At 48.1% G+C, this 16,646-nt stretch overlaps 1 protein-coding gene and 1 long non-coding RNA gene across 2 annotated transcripts in view; both read left to right on the top strand.

Moving 5' to 3' along the window:
• LOC120848601 overlaps positions 1-16,646 on the top strand; it is a 396,114-nt gene that overhangs the window by 99,410 nt on the left and 280,058 nt on the right. The window lies entirely within an intron of this gene.
• Positions 1-16,646, top strand: part of LOC8035870 (alpha-mannosidase 2) — a 119,786-nt gene that overhangs the window by 52,662 nt on the left and 50,478 nt on the right. The gene's annotated exons all lie outside the window — the stretch shown is intronic.

Below are 16,646 nucleotides of genomic sequence, written 5' to 3'. Positions count from 1 at the left end.
CATATCAGGCTGCAGATATGGAGGCAGATATACCCCTATTTGGCAGACCCAGATATGAATATATAAAAAATTGGGCATATCTGGGCAGATATGCCTTATTTAAACTGATATGCTTGATATGGCCAGATCTGCCCAATTTTTTATATACTCATATCTGTTATTTTTAATATCAGTTCAGATATGCCATTTTTGTAAGGGTATCCGTGTGCGCTGCTGCTGAGCGCGTGCTGACGGCGAGCTTCCGCAGTCCTTTTGGAGCGTGCATTTAGCACTATCAAGGTTGCCGGTCTTAGCAGGCTACTAATGTGAGCTCGTTCTGAGCATGCGCCCTACTCTAAACATCGCCCTCAAATATGGCGTCCAGTGACCCTGGGGCAGGGGGCGGGAGTGCGTCCGGAAGACGTATGCAAGACGCGACCAGGTTATGCTGGCTGCATCATCCGTGTGGCGCTGTAGCGTTCGATTTTGCACGTGCTACGTTCGAAGGCAAGCAGCTGTCAGCATCTGTAGATGCGCGGTAACAAATCGTCTAATAAAAGTTAAAAAATAAATTATGCAGCTCGCGGCCGCAGCGAAATTAAATGAATGAAACATTCATTTCATCTTTGCTTTCTTTCATAGCTTCCTCGTGCACGTATATTTCACTTTAAGTGATAGCGAAGCCGAAGCTACGCGCAAAAGCGCGTCCTCCTGAACGATGCTCGCACTGCACGGGCGCGCGTGCTTGGCAGGAACGCTGAAAGCTCGCAGCTCGCTCTCGTAGCCTCTGCTACGCTGGCACTTAGAATCAACGGAGTATGAAAAACTCTAGAGGGGAAACGTATTGATGCACGTTCGAAACGCGAGCCAAATATTGTTTTGCTGGCCTGGAGCGCTGCATAAAACTCGAGAGCTACGGGCCTATAGTTCGATCAGTGCTGGGCGCCTGCACAAAAGTTGATTGAGAGTGGCTCGCGCAGGCACTCCTCAGCTGTCTTCATATCGCGCCACACACGGACTATCTTCTGGCTGTCCTGAATACGTGGCTCGTCGGGCTCAGAAAGGTTGTGCAACGTGTGCATTCTCTCCGCCTGCAAGACCGGTTATTATCGTGCTTGATTGTTTCCGCCTAGTGTATACTATATGCATCGCTGCTTCCAGTGTCCTTCTGTTTGTTTTCATTGACAGCTTTGTTCATTGTTATTTTGAAAGACTAATAAATCGCCGGCGCGTCTCTTCTTTTTATCTTTATTTTTCGTGCCCTGGTCTTTGTTGGCTGCATCTTAGCGCCCAGTCAATAACGTTTGCGAAAGCAGCCATGTTTGAAAAGGTACTCTGGCCAGCGTGTATAGAAATGCTTTGTTCGAGGCAACATTCGCAGAACTTGAACCGAACGAGATTGGACAGAACACGGAACAGCAACACGGCACTAGACGAGAACACTAACGAGACATCTGAGACGACCACGGGGAAAGGGAACAAATCAGAAAGTAAAGTCCCTGCTGGAACGGCGACATGCCCAGATGGCATAGGGATGAGACTAGTCAAGCCACTAGGAACAGAAAGCAAACTAAAGTTAAGACAGGCAACTGGTGAAATAATAATTGGGAGAGACACCCAATGATTGGACACTAAGCAGAATAAAATTACTATATAAAGGCAAGGTAAATAAGAATAGCGTAACATCATAGTCTCCAATAACAGGAACTTCAGTCATGTACAGCTTAGAGATGCAGGTAGTAAAAAGAAGATTAGAAGAACGGACAGAAAACATTTTAAGTGAGTTACAGAACGGGTTCCGACGAGATAGAAGATTAGGTGATAACTTATTTGCCATCACTCAATGTAAGAGGTCGCACGGATGAGTAAAACACCGTTGTGGATAGCATTTCTAGACATTAAAGTGGTGTACGACAATGTGAGTCAGAAAAAACTGTGGCTACAACTTAGAGAGCATGATTTAGATGCGTATTAGTCTTTTACAGCAGGTATACACAAGTAATAAGGTTGTTATAACATGGGAAACAGAAATAACAGAACCGGCAGGAATAAAAAGAGAATTCAGGGAGGACCACGGTTATCCCCTGTCACCTCTATTTTTTATGGAATGGAAAATAAGTAAGAAGAGTGCAATTTATGTTTTGATGTCTCATATATGTAGAGAGGGGCAAAAGTAAACCAAGTTATACCACGAATGTTCTACGCAGACGACATTGTACGGTTAGCATATAGCCGGGATATGTTACAGGAGCTGATTAAGATCTGTGGAGAGGAAGGACACTCTCGGGGCCTGAAACTCGGTAGCGACAAGTCGGGGATAATATCTTAAAACGATGAGAAGGAAGACCCACTGGAGATTCAAGACGTTTTGATAGAAGACGTAAAGAAGTATGAATACCTAGGAGTATACTGAATGAGGGAAAACAGTACTTACAAGAACGGGAAGAAAATATGAAAAAAAGGAAAAAGGATTGCATCAATTATGAAGCATAGGACACTATGGAATTGCAATAGATATGAAGTTGTTAGGGGAATAAATATGGGCAGGAGTCATGGTGCTGGGATTGTTCTTTGGTAAAGCGGTATTATGCATGAATTCTGAGGTCCAGTGTAGCTTAGAGAGCAGCGTGGGCAGACTGGCATTGGGGGCACATAGGAATACAGCAAACGAAAGAGTGCAGGGAGACAGGGGCTGGGCATCTTTCGAAACTAGAAAGGCGATCAGTAAGTTGAAATTTGAACAAAGTCGAGAAACAAATGAAAATGTACGACGGGCGAGAAAGATATATAACTTAAATGAAGTCTTAACATCAAATGGACAAACCGAACTCGAAAGCTGAAATTCAAATACCAACAGTCAAGTGCTGGTGCAGAGCAGACTATTTATATTAAAAGGGAAGTAAAACAAGCGGAGAGAAAGATGTGTGAGAAAAGGATGCAGGGAAAATCAGCTTTAACCATGTATAAGGGACGAAAACAGGAAATAAGGAAGGAATATTGGTATGACGATTCACGGGGGAGCTCGTTGTTATTCGAGGCGAGCCCAGGAGTATTGAGGACTGGGTCATACACGCTGTGCCGTATGCCAAGTGGAAGATGAGACTAGTATAGAGCCTGTGGTTTAAGGTGCACCGGGCTTGCTCCCGCTCTTCCGGAGGGGGTAACGGATTTAGCCAGAACACTGGGGTTTGCAGACGAGAATGGAAGAATGGGTGATAAGTGCATCTTATTAACGGCACCTTATAGGTTGAAACGGCACCTTATAGGTTGGAAGACTGGTGGAAATTATCTAGGGAGAATTGAAGGACGTACAACTAGCTGGCACAGCTGGGGACAGGCTGGATAGAGGAAAATTGGGACTCTCTCCTGCGTGGCTCCGGCCCAAAGTCTCCACCCTGTCTCCCAGTGGGCCCGGTGCAGAGGAAAATTGACGACTCTCTCGCCGGGGGGGAAAAGAAAGGGGGTCATGTTTTTAGTTTTTTTGCTCAATTCCCCGAAGGTCATCCTCGTGATTAGATTTCGCACCACCGAATGTTTTTTTCTCGGCAAGAATAAGTAGGGATGACCACCAGACAACGTTGCCACCAGATGATGCGGTAACCTCAGGTAGAACCCATGTAATGGCGATGTGCGCGACCGAAAGCGTCGTTCTGGTCGGCTTTCCACGATTGGCCGACCACTTACCGTGGCGCGTTTAGTGGAATTAATTCTGCCTTCGTTCACCGAAATAACAGTAATAACAGGCGGTCAACTTTGATGGTGTAAGTTTAAGGATGCGATGACTCCAAGCCTCCATCGTGCTTTTTACTCACACCATCAAACTCGCCGTTCGCCACTGATGATACGTATCTAGGCCTAAAACTCATGACGTCACGGCGAGGCAAATTCGGGTCGTGACGTCACGGGCGGGTGTCATAGGAAGAAACCTGGGAAACATCTCGGCGCTAGTAGTTCTAGTACGCTGTACTAGTGGGTGGTTGCGCGGCGACATCATGAGTCATCATAATACGGGTTGTCGTACCATGAGCGCTGACATCATGAGTTGTCCTACCGCGAGCGCTCGTGCATGACTGCTGATCCCGGCTTAGCGTCGCATGTATACTGTACCGGCCAACGTTACCCAGCGGCAGCGTTACTAGAACACTCAGTTGGGAAACTCGCCGTCGAAACCTGGGCCGCTGGCGTCCACCGAAACCGAGCTAAATACGACAACAGCGCCACTCTTTATCATTTGTCTGTACTGTGGTCACCTTGAGCTTTTAGAAAGCATGTTTTAGCGTAAAAAGAAACGGAAAAGACTCTTTTTGTATGAAATTTTTTGGAGTTTAGTACAAAAGGAAGGGCGCGTGATGTTTTTATAATTTTGAGTTTGCAAAGTTTTGCGGCACAATTAATATTGTTTTTATGCAACCATGCCTCACAGCGCTGCTTTCAGGTAGCGCGTCCCGATCTAGGTGCATTTTAACTTCGGTAGTAATTCGCGGCGCGTCCGCTGGGGAGACGGGGGTGGCACCCCTGTAACCTCTTCCGCTGTATCTGTTTCGGCGCCAAAATGGCCGATTAAAGCCAAAATAGAAGTAACGTGCAGTTCCTCGAGTGGCCGCTGCGGGAGAAATGGCGGCGTTGTGTTCGCCATTAGCTCGGTTCTGGAGGACAGATCGGGGCCACTTTTTCAGAGCAGTCTCTATGGGAGGTTCCCAACTGAGTGGTTCTAGTAACGTTGCCCAGCGGCAAGCCTTCCTCCCGCCCCCTCGCGTGCGCCTGGGAGGCAGAGACACGCTGCGGTGGGCGCACGCCACTGGCTCGTTTGAACGAAAGCTGCGTCCAGCTGCCGTTCGATCGGGTGGCCGCGCTGTAATCGAGAAGCACGTGTCGCTCTGTTCTGACCAAGCAAGAAAACGTCGCTGTGAGAACACGGCTTTGGCTCTGTTCGAAGGCGATATCCGGCGGCATTTTGATGACAGCTGATTTGCCTCAAAACTGCTTCAAATGCGTCGAGAAACTGACGGAGGAGGAGGAGACCAGAGAGCCTGCTGGGACGTCAGAACGCAGAACTCTGGTTGGAATGATTAGTGGAGACCTAAGGCTAGCGTCCTTTGTCTCATCTGCACTCGTCGAGTGCGTTCGTGAAGGAAGCGATGAAAATAAGGAAATTCGAAAGTCGCGCAGGCAGCGTATAAACTGCCCGTGCTTTCGATCGCGCGGTCAGTTTATAAGCTGCCTGCGCGACTTTCTAATATATAACCGGAAGAACCTCTCCTTCATGTGCCCAGACACGCGCAGGCGCACACCGCAGGAGACAGCACTCCTCGACGCGCTTGTGAGCGACGCTGCTTGTGAGTTTGCGGCCGGCGGGTCAATGCGCGAGTCCCACCCCTTCTGGTGACCCACGTCGGGAGGACGAATCGATGCGGGCGGCGCGTGGGGCTTCCGAACCGCGGACTCGGTTCCGCGCCACCGAAGCAGACGGTGACGTCACTCGCGCACGATGGCCGCTCGTTAAGTCTCCGTGCTGATTGGACCTGGCAGGCACCTTGTTAGTTATTTACTGGCAAGATCGAGGCCGTACCTCGGAAAAAGTTTCGAAGGTTACGGTCCCAGTGAACCATCCAGACGCTCCTTCCACCTCTTTCCAATTTAGCAGAGCGAACTCTGGAGAGGAGGCGACCTGCTCTCCAGCGTTCGCTCTGCTAAATCGGAAGCAGCATGGGCGGGAGAAAGAGGAGAGCCGCTTTCTTACGAATTTTGGGTGACGGGCTAATCTACCAGACGCAGCCGACGCTACGAGCTACAATAAGACCAATCGAGCAGCGTCAAGAGCGCAAGTCAGTGGTCCTTTTCTGTTTACGATTGGTTCAGCGATGATGGAACAAGAACGAGCACCATGATGGTGCGCTTTTGACACTGTCCGATCGGTCCCCAGCCCGTAGCGTCGGCCGCGTCTGTCTGGGACACACAAAAGAGGGTGGAGCTAAGAGTTCCCCCTTTCTCCCTTCTCCAACTGCTTGAGTTATCCCAGTTACCCCTGTTCCTTTGGTTGTCACGTGCTTCGCCTCCGTTGCTCTGATTGGCTCAAGAAGGCCGTAACGTTCGCTCTTTGCCAGGTTACGCTGAAACGCTTTGCAGCAGCTGTGCACGGGCGCTGTATATAACCGACCTTCGATTTTTGTTCCCTCTTATTTTCATCACTTCATCATTACCACATATAGCGGGGCAGGTTATTGTCACTTTAGGTTCTACTGCGTCCTTCACCCCAGCATTGGCCTTTGTGGAAGCTCATCAACGCTCGCTTCACTGGCTCGGCATCATGGGTATAAGGGAAGAGAAGATCAGCAATGGGCGACTGTAACGGGACGTGTGTTCGAAGCGTCTATGCTCCCTTTCATATAAGCACAACCCACTGATCTCTATGTGTATTTGCTGGATCGCGTTTGCCTGCTCCGCGAATGTGACTACTGGCGGCCATCATTTTGGTATAGTTATATTACCTCTAGCTAACGTACAGCTGGTGCAGGCACTATCATCCAGACCTGTACGTAACGCGTTACAAGTGATGGAGTACTTGTAATCGGTTACATTTTACTTTAATTTTATAACGCTTTAATTACTTATTTTAAGGAGCAACGTTCCTTGTAATTGAATTACTTTTTGTTGTAATCGATTGCAAAATTACCCATTATAATTTTTTTTTTTTTTTTTTTCTTGTTTGAAATTACTAAGCACGGGACCTGGAGGATTAGTAAACCACTTCACCATGCTTCGTTTCCTGAGTACTTTTTTTTTTTTTTTTTTTTTTTGTACACCGGGGAGAGATTATGTCCGGGTATGAAAAATTATCTTATCCAGCCTCTTGTGAGTAATGTATTTAAACAATACTCTTTTTATTTATTTATTTATTTTTTCGCGAGAGGGATTGGGTGTGTTGCCGTCACTCACTCAGATCTAAACAACAATAAAACTTTCGTTTTTTCGGAACAACTCGGCGCGAGACCTTAAGAATTATGCTACCGTAATAAAAAACTTGAATGAAAAGTAACTTGGGAAGTAATCGATTACTTTAGAGTAATTTTTCGAATACTTTTTGAGGCTGCAATTGTAATTGTAATCGGTTACTTTTTACCGTTTACGCCGGGGTTCAAGTATCTGCTTCGTCGAACAACTTCAATCAAGCACGAAATATCACCCACGGTACACTGTACTAGAACCACGGCTATTTTTATGGCAGCCTGCCGCCATAGCGCTGTCCGCCATACTACTATGATGGCTAGAGATAATAAAACTGTACCAAAAAGATGGCCGACCGTGGGAGCTGGTCAAACGCGATCCAGCAAATAGACATAGAGATCAGTGGTACAACCGCAGCCAACGCATCGATCTATATGGAATCAATCAAAACAGAGACACAAGTGCATCTTCACCGTGCTCGTCGTCTTTATATATATATATATCACACGTGCACTTCACACCATCGTACGTGGTCTCCGAGGAGGATATAAACGAACATATGCAGATGAATGAACCGTACTTAATCCAATGAATCAAAGAATTAAAGTTTTCAGGAACCCACCGAAAGCCAAAATAACGGCGAAGCCAGGATCCCATGGCTTCGCCGTTATTTTGGTTTTCGGTGGGTTCCTGAAAACTTTAATTCTTTGATTCAGGAACCCACCGAAAGCCAAAATAACGGCGGAGCCAGGATCCTGGCTTCGCCGTTATTTTGGCTTTCGGTGGGTTCCTGAAAACTTTAATTCTTTGATTCATTGGATTAAGTACGGTTCATTCATCTGCATATGTTCGTTTATATATATATATATATATATATATATATATATATATATATATATATATATATATATATATATATATATATATATATATATATTACAGTGAAGCTGTCTATGGCTATGTTCTGGCGGATCGTGACCGGCAACAGACCGAGCGTCGACCAACAATTTTCAAACACAACGATGTATACCCCATTGATACTCCTCTCCACCGCTGCCGCCTCTTTCCCGAGGCGTCTCTCTCCCCCCTTACATTGCGCAATGCCGTGCGCTCTTCGGTGGCCATCCTTGCAGCGCACTAGAGCCTGCGCCGTGATTGGTGTAGCCGTGCTATAATGAACCGTCATTGTGTCTACCCATAGAGTTGTTACGATAAACACTACAGGGTTCAGGTGGCGCTAGTGTGCATTTAGAGAGCCTTCATACTCGCCGTCGGCGAGTATGTAGCTGCTCCCTAGCTGCATTTTGAAGCAGACAGCATGCAGTCTAAATTTGACTTCCGGTAATGCATTCCTACGGGAAAACACAAATGTGTTTTCTGTTCGCGCACGATTGTAAGAGCAAATTCTGCTTAGTGTTGTGACAGAATAAGAAGTTTGGGGCGTTTTACAGTCGGATGTACAAAAATATGTGTCCGTTAAAGCGTTTTTCTTTGAAATTCGTGGCGTTGAAAACTGTTAAAATAGTCCACTGCACATGTATAATACGCGTTTACGTTACATACTGCTATTATGTTTACCAACACGGCCGGGAGGCCGCGCATGCGCTGTAGCTATGTGGGCAAAAGCAGCCCGGCTCACCGTGTTTTCGCCATTGCGTTCTATGGCGTGCGCTCGTTGTTGACGTTGTAGGGACGCTTGTATCCCTATTTGTGCGTCGTATTTTCTGACAACGTATGTCGTATGCTATGCCCGACTATTTGAGCTCGCTGCCCGAGCCTGAACGGCAGCGGTATCGAAACAAACTGTGCGTGGACGGCGTTGCCTACGAGGATCCGTACGCCGTAAACAAGGCCTGCTGGACTTCCGACGTAAAGTTGCTGCCACCGAAGTCGACGGCTCACGTCGACGTTTATTTAGTTTTTTCGCCGAGCCAGTTCACGGCCGACACGGTGCAGGCGTACAAGTCTCTCGAGGCCTACCATTACTTCGAGTCGGTTTCCGCACTGCCGGCGGGATCCGCAGTCTGTGGGTCTGCGGAAGTGTATTCATTAATTGATTAAATACACACAGCGTCTTCGAGGCAAGGTATAATATTTTTCCTACCCTCATGACCAGAAGGCATGACAAGCAGTAACGCTTTGTCCGTTCTGCAGTCTTGGCGGTAACACGTTACAAGTAACGGCGTTGCCGGTAACGCGTTACTTTTTCAGTAACGTAGTTACCTACTCTTTACGTTTTTGACACACTAAGAAGTAACGTCCTTACGTTACTATTTCCCAAGTCTTAAAGAAATTACACTTCATTTTTCTCCGTGTTTTAGGCGTCAAGCCATGTTTTTCTTTGCGTTTTCTCTCGTGAGTACTTAGGTGAAACCGTAAAGAGATAAAGTAACTTATGTTCAGTTTCTGCATGAACATAATGTTTCTTGATATATGACTGTATCGTCAAAACCGTAAAATGTGTTAAATCATAATTTAAAAAAATAACGCAGAAGTAACGTGCGCTACTTTTTATCGGTAGCGGTAACGCGTACCTTTTATTTGCAAGTAACGAGTAACGTATTTCGTTACTTTTTTTCGGTAACGCCTACAACACTGCCGTTCTGTCGCCGATCCCCTTCCGCTTGGTAGCATGGGCGTAGCGAGCCTCCGACGAACCCTTGGCCGATGCTTTGTGCGCGAACACCATGGGGACAAAATCCGGGTGGCCTCGACCAGACAATGGTTTCCCTGCACATAAGCAAGCCTCGGGACGGATATTGAAATGGAATCCGCACTTGCCTTCAAGAAAGTGTTTGCCGCACAAGCGGTCGTTCGCGCGAGGCGACCATACTTTTCGATCCACGGATATTATCCACCTTCTATGCCTTTCAGAGTCTGCCGGGAACTTGTGGAAACTCACTCCGCTGCTTTTCTTGTACATTGTGGGTGCAATTAACGGCAACGCAGCTTCGCGGCATGCTGAAATGCTATGACGCCCATGCGAAACATGCGCGCTTTTGCCCACACCACCCGGCTCCGGCGCGATCGCAGCGCCGCCGCAGCTCCGTGACGTCAAGCCCGTGTGTCGATGAAACAGGCAGGGTGAACCAGCTTGGCAAAACACCAAAAGGGTGCTAATATATGCCAAATCAAACAATCAATACAGACAACAAGAACGAAGCATGGAGTTATGGAACGAAGAACACGTACTGGATTAGTAACTAATTGTGCATTAGTAAGGATCTGCGTTTCCGTCATCTGAATGCAATTATAGCTTGAATAAACCCAACGCACTTTTAATTGTTCTTTTAGAGCGCAACGCTTAGGCGCCCGTTTGCGGGTTGAGCGGCGTCGCCTTCGGTGCCGGCATAACCGAGCGTTGCATCTTGGGGCGTGTGACGTCACACACGTTACGTCACGAGGGTTACCCTTACGAGGGAAACACGAGGGTTATCCGCATGAGGGCGCCCTTACGAGGGAAACCCTCAAGAGGGTTATCCTCGCGAGAGTAAATCTCACGGGGTTACCATCGTGAGGATGACCCTCGTGAGGGTTACCCTCGCGGGGGTCACATTACCCTCACGGGAGTGAGGGTAGGGTAACCCTCGTGAGCGTTACTCCCGCGAGGGTAACCCCCCTGAGGGTTACTCCTGCGAGGGCAAACCCCGTGAGGGTAACCCCCGTAAAGGTTACCCTCATAAGGGTTACCCTCACGGGGGTTACGTTAACCTCATGGGGGTGAGGGTAACCATCACGGAGGTAACCTCCACTATGGTCACCCTTACTAGGGTAACCCTCACGAGGGTAACCCTTAGGAGGTAACCCTCACGAAGATAACCCTTACGATGGTAACCCTCACGAGGGTAACCCCTGTAGCCCTCACGGGGGTTACCCTCACGGGGTAACACTCAAGGGGATTACCCTCACGGGGGTAACCCTCACGAGGATTATCCTTACGAGGGTAACCCCCACGAAAGTATTATCCGTGAGGGTTACCCACGTGAGCGTAACCCCCATGAGGGTAACCTTTGTGAGAGTTAACCCCGTGAGGGTCACGAGGGTAACGTCAAAACGTTACCCTCGTGACGCCACATGTGTCGTCAGTATGGGAAACACGGGACGTCACGTGACGCATGACGTCAGCGGATCTAACATTGCCAATATTTCCACTAAATTTAGCGGGGAAGGAGGAGGTACATATCTTTCCTTCCGTACCCTCCCTCCTCCTCCTCAAGAGCTGCAATCCAATTCGTCGTTACAGAGAATTGTAAACGTCTCATGTTTTTTTGCTTGAATTGATAGCTTGTCTTGACATAGGCTGTACAACATAGAACTGGGCCTCCATTTTCGCTAACTTAAACATAGCTCAGTAATAAAAGAAAAAACATTAAGTAAATAAATTACACTTTTATAATGTGAATAAAGCTACATGATACCCGCGTTACGATTAAAGAAACTACGCTGATTTCTATTATTCCCTGGCGAAAAGAAAAATATCACGTCCGTTTTCCCATAGGAATACACAGGAAGGCTGCAAAAGTAGATTGCTTGCTGTCTGCTTCAATTTGCAACCGGGAGTCCCGTAGACGCTAGCGCCAGCTGAGCCTCTAGCGTTTATTGTAATAACTCTTATGTCTCTACCATAGCGCCAGCCTTCGCTGGACAACTCGTCTCTTCACGGGTTGGAAGGGCTCTCAATTGAAGTGAAGCTAACAGGCCGTATTACGCTTCTGTGGCCACGCGTGATCCAACAGCGCGCCATCGCATGATAAACAATTTGCGACGCAGCAAAACTTCAATACCTTCGTGCCGGAAAGGCGTCTGAGCAAATCATTGCGTGGTATGGCTACAAGAAGACGTTAAGTTTACAGCATTGCCGAGATGTCCAGATAATCTGTCAGCCAGTTTGCCGGCAGACGAGCGGGATGAATGACACCGCTGCCGCTATACTCTTTATCTCGCATGGTGTGAGCAGTAAAACGCTTCGTACTCTGTTTCATGGGGATCGGTGTCCGAGTGTGTTAGCGCGCAGCAGCTCGGAGCACGCGGAACGAGAGCTCGCGCTGCAGAACCCTGAGCCGGCTTGCTAGAAACAGCGTCTCAGCTGAGACTGGGGGAAAGTAAGCACTCGCAAAACCAGCGCACGACCTGAGCGGGACTCAACCCGTGTCTCAAGACGCTCGCGCGCCCCGGCCTAATTTGCGGTGCTTTCTTGGACCCATGTCTCAGCTGAGGCGCTGATCTAGCAAGCCGGTCCAGGGATCCTGGACCCCACAGCCTGCCCGTTTCGATCCATGGATGAGCGTCGTACCAATGCGCGGTCGTGTGTCACTCTACGCGATGCACATTAAAGGGGTACGGAAACAAAAATTGAAATATTCAAATATCTTTCGGAAATGAGTCAAGCATGGCGGATAATAACCGGAAATGATAATCGCACGTTTGTAAAGTTTGAACGATTGGCTATATTTTTCGTTCCAAACGGTGCACTCGAGCAAGCACTCGAAGAGAAGCGAACGGAGACCGCGATGCGTCATGGGATATCCGGCGCAAACAAACACAGAAGAAAAAAAAAAGATTCCCCGCATTCGTGACGTAGCAAGGCTGGCGTGGTTATGAGCTTTGCCGTTGGTGGCGTCGTCAGCGTTGTGGTCACAACCGAGCCGTTCGAAGTACCCGTAGTGACGACTGTGTGGCTGGCCCAAGGAGCACGTAGCTTTCACAACACTGTCAGCTTAGGGGTGAAGGGGGTGGGGAAAGCAACTTTTGTCCAAATATTGAGCGACAGGCTAAACTTCGAGGGGGGAGGATGGCTAAGTCCGGGTACAGAAACGAGGGTCCGAGCAAGAGGGGAGTCCCTCCTTTCCGTCTTCTTGAACTGTGAGGAGGAAAGCTATGAAGGAAAATGTTGAATTCAAAAGAGCGGGACTGCTCCGAAGGAACTTGCTACGTCATGACTACGTAGCAAGTTCCCCAACGTTGTTAGATCACCTTTTCAATAGGCTCCACATGCATTTAAAGGTCGTTTACTTATCTTTAAAATTAGTTTGCTTGTACCTTTCAACGAAAGACTGGTATGTTTCAGGTTATGCTGCAACATGCAACACATCAAAGCTAAACAATGAGCCCTGGAATTTCGTTTTCGTGCCCCTTTAAAGACGTATCAGGCTGGCAGTTGTACTCCACTGGCCCCCGCGGTCTAAACGTATCAGTACACACTATGCAATTACTTTGTTTCCTCGTAAGTGCTAGCAAAGCTGGAGCAAGCGGGAGAATGTCGCCTTTTTACTCGCCCTTACGCTTAAATTGACCACGAGGACGATTTGGAAGTTGAGTATAACGATTAAAATAGATGTTGTGTGCGTCTTTCAGGTAATGTTGACGAAGATCTAGCTCGAAGTTGCGCTCGCGTGCACCGAACAAATGAATTTAACGGATCCAGCAAAAATCACACCGGGACTGATGACAATGACGCCCCAAATGGCAAACAAAAAACAAACAAACAAAAATTGTTTTGTTACGTTGGCCGTGATATAAATGTAGGCTCGTAAAGCGATCGGTCCAAGCATACGGACTCGGCTCGTTTTCGTTTTCTATTGTGAATTGCTAATAAAATAAATAAATAAATAAATAAATATGACATCTCCAAGTTGCGGGGAGCCGACGCGTTCATTGAGGAATGCATAATTTTCATACAAGCACGAAGTAGAGCAAAAAGCAACGTCAGAAAATATCAGTCGCGGTATCAATGGTTGGGTACAGCAATGAATGTCAATAACGAATATATATATCCAACGGGCATATCTCTCTTCTGTTCTCCTTCACGTCAGTGGAAGGAGGAGCCAAGGAGGTAACCAACGTGGAGGAGACGCGACGAAAGGGCTCGTGCTCTGATGCCACCGTGACGTTAGCTTCACATAGGAACCATTTTTGGAGCCAGCGTGCTCGAGCAAACAATGGTTTCGCGCAAAATATTAATTTTTGGTGTGTGTGTTTTTTTTTTTTATTGTTTTCAGCGGAAGATTTTTTTTTCAGGGGGTGCCATTAGACAAACTAGGGGGTGGGTAGTGAAATCACTGGCTTTACTTCATCACCGCGGTCAGACGCAAACTTGGTGTCACCGACGCAGGCTTTGGCTCAGCGAAGTCAAAACCACAAGGGCGAGTTTCGCGCATAGAGCTTGCCTGCCGCGCCCCCTGACTCGCGCCTGTAGCAACACTCGTCGAACGCGTTGGAACGCGGAACACCTGCGTCCGGCTCTCGTATTGGAACACATTCAACGAGTGCAGTGGAGTCAAAGGCAGATACAGCTTTAGGCCTACCCACTAAGCCTTTTAATCAGAGCTCGGCGTTCTGACGTCCCTTCTCGCCTCCTCCTCTCCCTCCGTTTCCCGGCGCACAGTCAGGGTGAGAACGACAGGGAGGTCTTTCAGTTGTGCCGCCCCCAGTGCGAGCTTCCTCTTCCATAATACGTGTGCGCTCGTCAGCCTTGCGCGTGCACGTGCAGCACTACGAAAGGCACCAAGCACGTGTTGGAAGCCGAACGTTGAAAAAATGGCGGCCGCCGTTTTCATTCTCTTGGTGACTTTAATAATTCGGTCAATCAATCAATCTTATTTTTCTTTCCTAGAGAAAGATGGTAGCTGGAGGGGGAAAAAAAGCTGGAAATAAAAACCTGAAAGAGTCGACGTGAATGCTGATTCGAAAGCTACGTTCTTTCCCGGTCATCTGTGAACTGTTTTGACGCACTGGTTGGCAAAAAAATGCCCGTTCTTCGAAAGAATGCAATGTGAACATTAGAAAAGTATCATTTGAATAATTTCTTTTTTTCCTGATGTTTTGTTTTTCTTATCGAGGAATTGGTTCTGCTGGTGCGTTATTTCACTACCCGCATAAAGAAATGCTAGACACGAGCTGCTATCAGGGAGTTTTAGAATAGCGTCGTCGCCACCGCGCATGCGCCGAACGCTACTGCGTTTTGCGTTTGGCGTGCGCTATTTTAGCATAAGCTATTTTTTCGGAAATTGCGTGCGTACGCAAAGAGTATCTGCGCTCCTCCAACGAGAAATCGTGATGTGCGTGAAGGTGGCTACAAGACAGCGCAGTGAGAAATGGCGGCTCCCAGGACCTCTGCTTTTGGCGCGGTCCTGAAAACAATCTAATGCGATCGCTGTAAAAAAAAAAAAAAAAAAAAAAAAAAAAAAAAAAAAAAAAAGTGATAATAACGGCATTGGGTTGACGGCATCTAGGGGAAGCATTGCGAAGCTGCCCGAGTTTTTGTCGTTAAAGCACATCACTAACTTCAAACAACGAGACTTACCGCCGAATTCAGAAACCTCACTCCAACTACACTCAAACTGAAGGGCCCCTCCACTTCCTCGAGGAAGGCGCGAGGGCCGGCGGTGGCCAATCGCGAGGACGGATCCGCCGTCGCGATTGGCCAGCGCCGGCCCTCGCGCCTTCCTCGAGGAACTGGAGGGGCCCTTCAGTTTGAGTGTAGTTGGAGTGAGGTTTCTGAATTCGGCAGTTAGCTTTCCTCCTCGGTACTGTTCTGTTACTAAAGATCAACAAACAATTATTTATCCGCGGTACTTCGTTAAAATCTAGGCGTAAACCTGTAAGGTCACGTGTGTAGTGGTCAAGAATGAGCAACATGGCGGCGGCCGATTGGGGGTCACTTTCAGCTGCCAGTTTATCGATGGAAGATCCTCTACCTCGTTGATAATACCCCACGAGATCTGCTCGTACTCTCGTTTCTTTTTTGACAAAATGTTCCGCCCAGAGCCGTTTATACTGAGAGAGTTTGGCCTTCTTAAGGAGATTTTGGCAGTCTGACAACCACAGCAGCGTAGTCTGACAACCGGGGGATGACTACTTCCGTCCGCCATATTGTGGATCTGACTCATAGGAACTCTACGCGATTTCACAGGAATGAACAAGACAAAGAAGTAACGCCATATTGTGTTATCGCGAAATCCGCTGGTTCTAGCGGCCAACAAGCTCCGCCCATCGGCCAAACTCTCTCAGTATAAACGGCTCTGGTTCCGCCTTGAGCGCGGGAATTGTTTGTACTGTGTTTGGCATATATAATTGCAACTCAGAAAAAAATGCGTTAATCGCTATAGTCATTTCCTGTCTACCCTCGTGCCCAGTCACGTAGGTTAAAAAATGAAAGCCGTTTACAATTCCCTGTAACGCCGGTTAGAGCGCAGCTCTTGAGGAGGAGGATGGAAGCGTACTGAGGGATAGGTGACTCCTTGAGGTCACCTGACTTCAGGGGGTCACGTGACCTCAGGGGCTCACGTGACCTCAGGGGCTGACGTGACCTTAGGGGGTCACGTGATTTCAGGGGGTCACGTGACCTAGGGGGGTCACGTGATTTCAGTGGGTCACGTGACCTCGGGGGGTCACGTGACCTAGGGGTGTCACGTGACCTGGGTGGGTCACGTGACCTCGGGGGGGGGGGGGGGCACGTGACCTGGGGGTGTCACGTAACCTGGGTGGGTCACGTGATCTCGGGGGGGTCACGTGACCTCGCGGTTACGCCGACGCCGACGCCGCTCAAGCCGGAAACGGGCCCCTAAGAGCTGCGCTCTAAAAAAAGGAAGACATTCCAATTCGAACTAAAAGAAGGATTGATCATCGCGATAAAGGCGTGAAAACCTTCTAGTTGCGTGGGGTGGGCAAAACCATGTTTTCCTCCATACCGGAACTTTCACAATTCAAACTGGCAATGACTT

This window comes from Ixodes scapularis, unplaced genomic scaffold (assembly GCF_016920785.2).
Source record: "Ixodes scapularis isolate PalLabHiFi unplaced genomic scaffold, ASM1692078v2 PGA_scaffold1__304_contigs__length_218370807, whole genome shotgun sequence".
NCBI classification, from domain to species: domain Eukaryota; kingdom Metazoa; phylum Arthropoda; class Arachnida; order Ixodida; family Ixodidae; genus Ixodes; species Ixodes scapularis.
Note: the sequence above shows the minus strand (reverse complement) of the source record. Positions and strands in the feature narration are given on the sequence as shown.